The following is a 12,088-nucleotide window of genomic DNA, read 5'->3' as shown; positions in this document are numbered from 1 at the left end:
GGCAGAGCCAAAGGGAGTGCACAGAGTCCCTCTGCCTCACTCACTCTGCAGCACCACCAGTAATGTCCTAAGCACCAGCCAGAGGCTCCATGCGCAGTCTTTGGAGTGTTCATTGCCATGTCAGCCGAGGCGTGCACACGGCCCGGGCTACCCAGCTTAAAAAGCCTTCTCAGGGGACTTCCCTGGCAGTCCAGTAGTCAAGACTCCAGGCTCCCAGTGCAAGGAACCTAGGTTCAATCCCTGGTCAGGGAACTAGATCCCACATGTTGCAACTATGACCTCGGTGCAGCCAAATAAATAAATATTAAAAAAAAAAAAAAAGCCTTTTTGGGAGGTGGGGAGTGGGTGGCGGGGAGGGAAGGGCCTCTACTCTCCACGGGCACATTTTGCAGAGGAGAAAACCAAAGCCTGGAGACATTAAAGCCCTTGCCCAACGTCCAACGACTAATCAAGACTAAAGTGAAAACAAACGCAAGAATCTGCACCCTTCCCTGGGGGCTGGTAACCTGACCCAGAGCGGGCAGGACCCCCGAGCTTGTGCAATGTGCCAGGCCCCAGAGCGCCCTGACCTGCTAGTGTTTATCATAATGAAAAGTGCGCCGAGTCTCTGCTATGTGCTGGATATCAGGCTGGGGTTGAGGGAGTGGAGAATAAGTCAGATTCAGCTCCGCTAGTCTCCCAGGGCAGGTGGATGTTTACTCAGGCATCCCAGGCAACATGCAGACAGGAGGGCTGGGAACAGGGGCTTTGGTCTTGGGCTCAGCACTCCTTTTAGGTGTTCACACCACACTTCTACCTGGGACAGAACCCAAGGCCATCCAGCTCAGATTAGGAAATGTAGTGACGGTGTGGGAAGGAGGGAGGAGTCGTGAAGATGGACTGTGTGCCAGAGTGTCACCCCTATCTGGCTCCAGGATGTCAAATACACTCAAACACAGCCAGTAATATTCCTGAACTGACTCTTGCTTTGAGGAAAAGCTGGGACTAACACAGGGAGTGACCTTTGAGAGTCTAAGACAGGTGCTCCCCAAACAGCTCAGTCAGCCCCTCCTCATCCAAGTCCCTGCAGACTCCACCCCTTCAGCCCACAGACTTAAGGTGGCTCATGGACCCCAAGTAAGAGATACACTCAGCCACGCTCTCTACTCACCCTCATTCCTTTCTGGTCACAGAAGGAGAGGTGTGCTCAAGTTTCTGGTGCTCTCCTAATTTAAAGGCTTGCAGAACATTTTTGTTGCTGTTGTTGTTTAGTTGCTAAGTCCTGTGGACCTTTTACGACCCCATTAACTGCAGCATGCCAGGCTTCCCTGTCCTTCACTGTCTCCCAGAGCTTGCTCAAACTCACGTCCATTGAGTCAGTGATGCCATCCAACCATCTCATCCTCTGTCGCCTGCTTCTCCTCTTGCCCACAATCTTTCCCAGCGTCAAGGTCTTTTCTCTTTTCTAATAAGTCAGCTCTTTGTATCAGGTGGCCAAAGTATTGGAGCTTCAGCTTCATCATTAGTCCTTCCAATGAATATTCAGGGTTGATCTTCTTTAGGCGGAGAAGGCAATGGTACCCCACTCCAGTACTCTGGCCTGGAAAATCCCATGGACGGAGGAGCCTGGTAGGCTGCAGTCCATGGGGTCGGAAGAGTCGGACACAACTGAGTGACTTCACTTTCACTTTTCACTTTCATGCATTGGAGGAGGAAATGGCAACCCACTCCAGTGTTCTTGCCTGGAGAATCCCAGGGACGGGGGGGCCTGGTTGGCTGCCGTCTATGGGGTCGCACAGAGTCGGACATGACTGAAGTGACTTAGCAGCAGCAGCAGCAGCAGATCTTCCTTAGGATTGATTGGTTTGATATCTTTGCTGTCCAAGGGACTCTCAAGAGTCTTCTCCAGCACCACAATTTGAAAGCATCAGTTCTTCGGTGCTCAGCCTTCTTTATGGTCCCACTCTCACATTCATACATGACTAATGGAGAAACCATAGCTTTGTCAATTTGGACCTTTGTTGGCAAAGTGATGTCTCTGCTTTTTAATACACTGTTTAGGTTTGTCATAGCTTTTCTTATAAGCTGCTGCTACTGCTAAGTCGCTTCAGTCGTGTCCAACTCTGTGCGACCCCATAGATGGCAGTCCACCAGGTTCCTCTGTCCACAGGATTCTCTAGGCAAGAATACTGGAGTGGGTTGCCATTTTCTTCTGTCTTTTTAATTTCATGGCTACAGTCACTATCTACAGGGATTTAGGAGCCCAAGAAAATAAAATCTGTCACTGTTTCCACTTTTCCCCCTTCTATTTGCCATGAAGTGATGGGACCGGATGCCACAATCTTAGTTTCTTTAATGTTGAGTTTTAAGTTAGCTTTTTCACTCTCCTCTTTCACACTCATCAAGAGGCTCATGCAGAGTCAGGATCAGATGCTTCCAAAGCAGGACTGACTCCAGTAAAGTGGGCTAGTCCCAGAACTGGGAATCTAGGGATTTCCCTGGGGGCATCCATCCTTGGGCATCGCCTGAGTCCTTCCAAACCTAGAACACACAGGAGATTACAAGAGTTTGAGATTGATTGCTGTACAATAAGTACAGATATAACTACTAAAGTCTATAAGGTAAAGTGTGAAAACCGCTCTCTCCCACCTAGTCCCCTCCCTGCACAGATGGGCACACGCACAGATTTTAGATTGTGACTTCTTTCCAGCCCATGACAGATTTTTACAGTGTGCTAGGCACACAAGAAGGCAATGGCACCCCACTCCAGTACTCTTGCCTGGAAAATCCCATGGACGGAGAAGCCTGGTGGGCTGCAGTCCATAGGGTTGCTAAGGACACGACTGAGTGACTTCACTTTCACTTTTCACTTTCATGCATTGGAGGAGGAAATGGCAACCCACTCCAGTGTTCTTGCCTGGAGAATCCCAGGGACGGGGGAGCCTGGTGGGCTGCCGTCTATGGGGTCGCACGGAGTTGGACACGACTGAAGTGACTCAGCAGCAGCTGCAGCAGGCACATGGAGGGGGCACAGTAATATCAAACAAAGCAATTATAGTCTGGCTAAGGAAACAAGATTCAACTACATAAAACTATACATAAAATTATATAAATATATGTATAAATACACACACCCACACACATGGCTACAAAGAAAAGGTTTTATATGAATGAGTTGATCACGGATGACCTCTGATAGATTTATTTCTGGGTCTTTTCTTTTTTCTGTGGTTTACATTTGACTTTTGCAGAAACCAGGATTCACAGGAATTGGCTGGAGACCCCCACATACACAACCAAGGAACAGTGGCAGCTGGGGCAGGCCTGGGGGAGGAGGACTGGCACCCAGTCTGGCAGTAGGTGGGGGTGGGATCTGGAACAAGTATCAGGAGGAGGAACCAAGTTACTCCAGAGAAGGAGGAGGAATAGATGAGCTGATCTGAGAGGCTGTGGGGCGGGGGGATGGCCTGAGGGGGAGCAGGTGACACAGGCTCTGGATTGGGTCAGCCGGGCTCTGATTCCAACCCCCCAGGGATTGGAATCCAACCCCCCCAGAGATTAGGCTTGCACGGCCTCCGCACAGGGAGCTCCAGGCCAGGCCTCCTCTGATAAGTCCTCTGCTAGGCCCACAGGGACAACGTGGAGAACTGGCAACAGGCTGAGGCAGTCTTTCCTGTTCTAGAAAGTTCCCAGGGTGGGCTCCTGAGCTCAGCACCTCCGGGAGAGGTTCCCCATCACCTGTACCCCTGCTCCTGCCCTTGGGCCCAGGCCCAGGAGCGCAGGAAGGTGAGGGTCCCCAAGCAGCGTGCACCCCAAGGCACACCCAGCCCCAGTGCCCAAGGTCGGAGAGGGGCCATCCTGTAGTGGGCTGTTTTCTTAAGCCCTACTCAAAGACATCTTAGGGCTGTGGCTGCAGCTGAGGAGTCTCTTCGCAGACTTAAATGGATCAGTCCCAAGCTGCCCTCTCTCTGGCTCTCTGCCACCACGGTGGGCATGACTTCCAGCAACTTCTCCTCTGGCAAAGACTTAACAACAGATGAGACAAATTCCAGGGGACGCCCCAGAACTCAACTCAGAGGCCCCAGAAACTTGCACAGGATGATGGGGAAGAAAAAGGGGCCTTCTGGGTGAAGAACAGTTTGTAGAAGAAGAAAAAATTCCTCAAGAGCGGTGGAAGGAGAAGCTTGATTTTCTTCCCTCTAGTGTATTAGCTCTTCTTCCAGGTCCCTGTCCTTAGGCTGATGCTTGGTGGTGGGGACCCAAGCTCCTGGACAGGCCCTTGCTTATTCCTGCATTCGTACCTGGTTCACACCCTCTTCTCCCAAAGTCCTTCTTACAGCCTCCCTAAAGCCTGACAACCGTCTGCGAGGCTCAGCCCAGTCACTCTGCGCCCAGGAACTGTTTCTGCACCACTAAGCCCGCCAGGCCTGCCTTCGGTTCTCCCCCATGTACTCTCCTCCTCCCCGCCCGGCCAGCGTCCCTTCATTTGACACAGTATCGTGGCAGTATCATGGTTGTGCAGTAGGTACTGATTGCTGGCTGTGATTTGCACAGCTTGGCTTGTGGCAGATTCCCTAGAGGAAAGACTCTGCTACAGACCCTACTCATCTCCAGCCCCACCTCTGCAAGCAGTGACTCTGCTCTCCTCGGGGTTCATAAAGCAAGTGCCACCTCTAGGTCAGCAGACCCTGCTGCTCCAAAGTGATACTTTTTTCCTCAGGCTCAGCATCTGTCTTCCACTTCTTTAAAAAATACTGTCTATTGCATTTTAAAACTTTCATTCTGGAAAAATCTCAAACGTTTACACAAGTAGAGACAACAACATCATAAATGATCATGATATAACTTCAACTGTTATCAGTTCATACCCAATTCTGTTTCTGCTATATTTTGCCTCTCTTCTCCCAACCCCCAAAATAGAAGACCCCCAAACATCTTATTTCATCTGCCAGTGTTTCCATATATCTCTAAAAGACAATGAATCTTTAAAAAATAGAACACAAAATCACCATAATGAAAAAGATGTTAATAGCAATTCCCTAATATCATCTCCTATCTACTGTTTAAATGTTTTACCTTGTTTTTGAAATGAATTTTTACAGATGGTTTGTTGGCATCAGGACCGAAATATTGCACTGGGTTGATACATCTCTTTGGTCTCGTTTAGTCTTTAGGTTTTTTTTCTCTCTCTCTGCAGTTTATTTGATGAAGCAGCTATCGATTTGTCCTGCAGAATTTTCCACAATCTGGGTTTTGAGAGAGTATCCTTGTGAGACTGTGCCTGTTCCCTGTATTTCTTCTGAACCGTTAGGGAGTTCTAATAACTGGATGAGATTCTGGTTCTAAATTTTGGCGAGAACGAGTTATAGGTGGTGATGTGCATTTCTAAAGAAAGCACAGTTAGCAGGCATGATGATCACTGCTTAGGTCCCCTGTTTCATTAGAAGTTGCAAATGGGAATATTCTATCATTTCTTCTTCGGGTATTAGCAAAATACCTCTATAAGGAGAAATTTTTCTTTATCAAGAGTTTGTTTCCCAGGAGTTACAGTCATACAGAAAAGACAGGATAAATACTTGCTTTTCTTCAGAACGAAGGATTTTTCCAAGGTGACCAATTTTGGGGGTTTTTTTGTGTGATCATTATGAAATAAAGGATTTTAACATGTTTGATAGGTTTATTGCTTTTAGTATTCTGCTTTTGATTTTTTGTTTTTGCTTTCAGGATTCTTATTGATGCTCAAACTGTCCTAGTGTTTGGCGAGCAGGAGCTTCTTCAGATTGTCTCCTGTGAGGGCTCCCTCGGTTGTGCTTAATAGTTTTGTCATTTTCAGGTATGACTAAATATTTCAGACTCATACATTTGCTGTTCTAGGCCTAGAATGAATCATTTCGCAAAGGAGCATTTTTTTTCCCCTTTTAATAGGAAATAATATGTAGAAGCCAAAGTTTCAATGCGAATGAGTTTAATTAATCCTAGAATAAGCAACCAAATCAAAAGCAGGACCCGCTTTGGCACTATGTATAAGCGATAAGCCCAAGGCAAGTGTATTTTGGGCAATAAAAGGGGGTGGGCTGAGCCTGGGTCTACGACTGGGGCCTCAGAGCGGTGGCTCAGCCGCATGGGGTGGGCTTCATGGGATGGCCACTGGCCCAAGAAGCCAAGCTGGAAAGCAGAAGGCCCAGCAGTAAGGACGTGTTCCTCATGGTCCTGCAGCTTGGTATCTGGAGCAGAGCTGGCCACCAAGCACGGGAGTGCTCTAAAAGAAGGGGAGGTCAAGGTTACTTCCTCTTCCAAAGGAGTCTGAATGCTGAGACAGTGAAAAGCTAAATGCCCAACTGTCTGAAAGAGTGGATCTCTTTACTTAAAAATTGCCCTTCCTGGTGCACGCTAAAATGGACTAGGATCTATTTGAAAGTGCCTTGCACGTGTGTGCACGTTCAGTTGTGTCTGACTCCTTTCGACCCCACGGACTGCAGCCTGCCAGTCCACGGGATTTTTCAGGCAAGAATACTGGAGTGCGTTGCTATTTCTTCCTCCAGGGGATCTTTCCAATCCAGGGATCAAACCCATATCTCATGTGTCTCCTGCATAGGCAGGCAGATTTTTTACCACTTAAGCCACTTGGGAAACCCTGAAAGTGCCTTATTATATCTTATATCCACCAAGAATCTGTGATTGATTAGACTAACTATAGGTGGTATTTTACTTGCACAGAATTTCTCATCTGTTACAGCATGCGTGCGTGCTAAGTCACGTCAGTCGTGTCTGACTCTGTGCTACCCTATGGATTGTAGCCCACCAGGCTCCTCTGTCCATGGGGATTCTCCAGGCAAGAACACTGGAATTGGTTACTGTGCCCTCCACTAGGGAATTTTCTGGACTCAGGGATTGAACCCGCCTCTCTTACATCTGTATTGGCAGGCAGGTTCTTTATCACTAGAACCACCCGTGAAGCCCCATCTATTATAAGCTTATAATATATCCAGTAAAAGACAATGTATTGGAAATTCAGACCCAGTACATGCTGGCTGGGACAGAGTCCAGAAATGATCTTAGATTACTTTGAGTATCTGCTAACACATGAATAAATTATTTGGGGGCAGAAAAGACAGGTATGGGCAGATTCTGTGTTCTCCTAATACCTCTCTCTTTACTTGTCCTGGTTCAGTTTAACTTTGTGCAAGACACATGATACGCATTAATTCAATACCATGCCACACTCCACAGAGAATCAGGGAATTCTGAAGCTAAATTTCATTACCTAGTTAGAAGAGAACAGAATCATCAAAATGAAATGGAGTTTAAGTCAAATGACAATATTGAAGAAACTCATGGTATCATAAGACTTCAATCAGCAGTGCTCTCTCACACTGTCACTTCGGAGAAAGACCATGCATGAATGCTACAGGAGTACTTCATATGCTGCTCAGTCAAATCTGTATGAGACTGACTGGCTGGAAACTGGTAATCATTTTGATGATCCAGAGTTTTGTTTAAACAATAAAAATGAGATTCTAGAATTCAAATCTAGTATATGCTTTTGTATCAACTGAATACCTTTTTGTATCTAAATATAAAAAAATTACCATGGGGGAGTTCCTTGGTTAGGTGGTTAGGATTCTGGGCTTTCACTGCCATGGCCCAGGTTCAATCCCTGGTCGGGGAACTGAGATCCCACAAGCTGAAAGACACGACCAAAAAAAAAATTATCATGGATCTAGAGATTATCATACTAAGTGAAGTAAGTCAGAGAAAAACAAATGTCATATGATATTGCTTACAGGTGGAATCTAAACAAATTATACAAATGAACTTATTTATAAAACAGAAATAGATCCACAGACATGGAAAACAAACTTACAGTTACTGGAGGGGAGAGAGGGGGAGGGATACATTAGAAGTCTGAGATTAACATGTACACATTAATATACATAAAATAGTTAACCAACAAGGTCCTGGTGTATAACACAGGGAATTATACTTAATATTTTATAATAGCCTATAAGGAAAAGAACCTGAAAAAGCATATATATATTTACATATGTAACTATAAATTTAAACATACAAAACTGAATCACTTTGCTGTACACCTGAAACTAACACAATATAAATCAACTATACGTCAATAAAAAATATCAACTATATTTCAATTAAAAATAAATAGAATCAAAACAAAGGGGAGCACAGACATACAGCTTGTGGACAAATATGAAAATTTTCAGAACCTAAGCTACAAAACCTAGCATTTACCAGATAAAAAACTTCATATGAAAAAAAAAGATCAAAGAAGAGTGATTTGCTGGATGACACAGAGCTTAAATACAACAGCCGCTAGCCACATGTGTCTACTTGATTTTAAATCATTGAATGGAAATAAAATTAAAAATGCAGTTCCTGGTGGCACCAGCCCTATTTAAAGCGCCCAGTAGGTACGTTGTAGAAAGAAATGTCAGACAAGTGTGGATGTGAGGACAAAATACTCTGCTAGTTGTTTCCGTTTTTCTTTTCAAGTGTGTAGACATAAACTTAAAAATTTACGGTTTCCTTTCTCTGAGGCTGAAATGTTCTTTTAACATTTCTCAGCTATGGGAATCAGCATTGTGAAAGACGTCCAGAAGAGTCTTTCTTGCTTAGAGGCTTTTGGGTAAAAATCCTTGAAAGAAGAAAAGGAATCATCCTTTCAAAAAGCTCAACAGGCTAGGTTCCAAATCTGTTTTGTGTTTGTTATTTGAATTTATATGACGCTGACTCAACAACAACAAAAAAGCTTCTTAACATTTTATCACTTTCCTGGCACATTGATACCTTTGCAGGGGAAGAGGGGAGGTGGGTGTTGCCTTTCGATCTCTTGCAACCACTGGTTCTGAAATAAACTTCAGAAACCGAAGAGGCCTGGGCAGCCGAGGAGATGAAATCAAAGCGAGGCCAGGATCAAAGGGGCCAACAGCTCTGGGATCTCAAGGTGAAAGCAGAGCCATCGACTCCCCTGGGCTGCCTTTTCCTGGCTCTCTCTTTAATAAACACCCGGGGCTCCAGGGCCAGGTTTGAGGGCAGCGCAGAGGGGAAGAGAGTACTTAGCACTTGGAGAGGAAAGGCAGGCCTCTGTGAAGTCTGGGGGAGTCGGTGACAGGAACCGTGGTGGGAAATGTGGAGCAACCAGAACACGACGGTGACCCCGAATGGCTCCATCCTCCCCAGCCCGGTGGCCTCAGAGCCAGTGTGGCTCTGGAGAATAATGTTTTCTTTCTGCATCACTTTTCTATCGCATTTTTACTTGTATTTTTACCAAACTTCCCTCTTAATACAGAAAGCAGCCTTGAAAATTGTCTGCTATTTCACCTTGCCCTTCCCTGTGTCTATTTCAACAGGCATTCCTGACAGGCTGAATAAAATAATGGCCCCAAATTCTCAGCACATCAAGTGGTGAGGAGCAGAGCCCAGGTACTGGCGAGGGGGAATCAGACCCCTGATCTCAGTGATCCTCATCTTCAGCTAACCCTGAACTTGTCTGCTATTCTGAAACTGGTAAACTGACTTCCTTTGATAGAAACAAGTACTTTACAGAGCTTATTTAAAATATACTTAAATTTCACAGATCATCTACTTTGGGAAAATCACTTGGAATAATTGTTTTTTAAGATATTGCCAAGGATCGAGCTCTTTCCACTTTCCATTTGGAGAAACAGGTATAGGAGAAAGAACGAATATTCATTGTGTGCTTGCGGCATGGTAACTGAGTATGGAATCTAAAACTTGGATTTAGTGAAAACCACTCATGATTTTGAGACTTCTCTGGTGGATCAGATGATAAAGAATCCGCCTGCAAGGTGGGAGACCTGGGTTCGATCCCTGAGTCGAGAAGATCCCCTGGAGAAGGAGAGGGGAATGGCTACCCATTCCAGTATTCTTGCCTGCAGAATTCCATGGTCAGAAGAGCCTAGTGGTGTGCAGTCCACAGGGTTGCAAGGAGTTGGACACAACTGAGCGACTTTCACTCACTCATGATTTTATAGGTGTTTGTCAAACAAAGGAGAAGCAGAAAATAACTTTGAAGTGAATGAACACCTCAGAGCTTTGCAGAGACCCTCTAGACACTTTTAGCTTACCGATTTTAGTCAATGAAAATCCAAGAGAACTGGGAAATTCATTCCTACCAGGAAGTAGTATCTCTTTTCAGATACATTTCCCTGTATTTTTTGCTTCAGTTTTTTTTTAAATTATTTTATTTTTAAACTTTACAATATTGTATTAGTTTTGCCCAACATTGAAATGAATCCGCCACAGTGCTTCAGTTTTTAAAAGTTAGTTTGTTAAAAAAAAATGCAGCTTTTACCAGTTTTTCCACTAATGTTCTTTTTTCTTTTCTAACGACCCAACTCAGAATACCACAGGACATTTAGTCATCAAAAAACTAAGTTTTAAAAATATACTTATAACAACAATACAGGCCATGATTTAAAAAGTAAAAAACAAACAAACAAACAAAAAAAACAGCACCAAAAGGTATACATTAAAATCTCCATCTCTAATACTTGACTCCAATTCCCAACCCTGGGTTTGCAGCACAGTCTCCTCACTGAAGTTATTTTGTAGGTATATACAAGCACATGCCATTAAAACTTCATTTTATTTATTTTTTTATTTTATTTTATTTTTAAACTTTACAATATTGTATTAGTTTTGCCAAATATCGAAATGAATAAAACTTCATTTTAGAGGAAAAGGAGGAGAGAAGGGGAAAGGCTGAAATGTTATTTCAATATGGAGGATTCTAATTCCACAGACTCTCATAGATTCTCAGGAAAAGTCATAAGAAGATAATGCTTGTTTAGTCAGTTTGGAGGATTATCAAGCCACAAATTGAACACTGCAATTTCCTACCACTAGTTTAAAAGACAGAGAGAAGACTGTCTTATAGGTTTAGATTCCTTCATCAGATTGTCACCAGGCACTCCATTTGTCTCTGCAGGTCCATTTTCCTGGCCCACTCACTGTAAAACAGGCAGGCTTGAGGGTAGGGGAGGGCCCCTCACAGGCGAGCAGACAGCAGCAGAGGAATGAGGCTGGGCACTGGACTAGCGGGGATTTTCACATAGGCTAGAGAATTCCGATGACTCGACCTCTGCGGAGAGTTTCTGGGTTGCTGGGCCATCAGGCTGTTAGACCTCAGCTGGCAGCCAGCAGCCAAGCCAAGCTCTGCTTTCCTTGCTTGGTTGGCCTAACGGTGCCAGAGCAAAGCAATGGAAGCAGTGGATCTGGCTCCATCACCTCCATCGCCTGTGCCTGGGAACCCAGAGGGCCCAATGTGCCTCAGAGAACAACCCTGAGATGGGAGAGGGCCAGGGGCTTCACCCACCTCTGAGGGCGGCTGGGAAGATCAGCAGGGGGCCCAGGGGTCATGTCTGGAGACCGGCTTAGCACGGTGGCTTTGGAGTCATCTGGGCCTCGTCTAGACTGTGGAGTACTTCTTGATCTGGAAAACTGGGATAGGAATTTCGACTTCACAGGTACATATGCAAAGCACAGTCTAGTACAGTGACACTTCATAAGTGGTTTTTGGATTAATGAAAGAATGAAGGCACAGAGTAAAATAAAAGGGTCTGACCTCCCATCCCATACAGTCTATGTCTGAAAACCCCAATGACCAGGCTAAGGAATAAGAAGGAAGGAGGAGGGGGAAGAGAAAGAGGGGTGCTGTGGGGTCGATGGAGGAGCAAGCAGGCTGTGAGAATGGTCAGACTGCCTGCAAGAGCCTCTGGGACTGTGTCCCAGACCCCATCTTCCACCCCCACACCCACAGGGAGAGAATCAAGCACAGGGATCCTATTTGCAGCAGCCCCAATACTTCTTTCTGGGGACTTCCCTGGCAGACCAGTGGTTAAGACTGCATGCTTCCATTGCAGGGGGGTGAGGGTTCGATCCCTGGTAGAGAAAGTAAGAAGTTGCTCAGGTGCAACCAAAAAGTTAAAAAAAAAAAAAAATCCTTTCTGCTTTGACACCTGGAAGGTCCACTCAGGACAAAAATATCCAAGCTCTTCCTGAGGTTGTCTCTGAGCATTCTAGAATGGATAGAGACAGGCAGGGGCTGTGGCCTAAAAGATCCTTC

At 45.3% G+C, this 12,088-nt stretch overlaps 1 long non-coding RNA gene across 1 annotated transcript; it reads right to left on the bottom strand.

The window, feature by feature from the left end:
- Positions 1 to 5,927: 5,927 nt before the first annotated feature.
- Positions 5,928 to 11,961, bottom strand: LOC147356820 (uncharacterized). Its single transcript, XR_015143542.1, has 3 exons — positions 11,339 to 11,961; positions 7,569 to 7,663; positions 5,928 to 6,238 (listed from the first exon to the last, which is right to left on the bottom strand). It is a non-coding gene; the product is annotated as an uncharacterized LOC147356820 (long non-coding RNA).
- Positions 11,962 to 12,088: the final 127 nt, after the last annotated feature.

Source organism: Bos grunniens, chromosome 16 (genome assembly GCF_055505025.1).
Source record: "Bos grunniens cultivar Pamir isolate PY7600 chromosome 16, Bosgru_T2T1.0, whole genome shotgun sequence".
Taxonomy (NCBI): Eukaryota; Metazoa; Chordata; class Mammalia; order Artiodactyla; family Bovidae; genus Bos; species Bos grunniens.
Note: the sequence above shows the minus strand (reverse complement) of the source record. Positions and strands in the feature narration are given on the sequence as shown.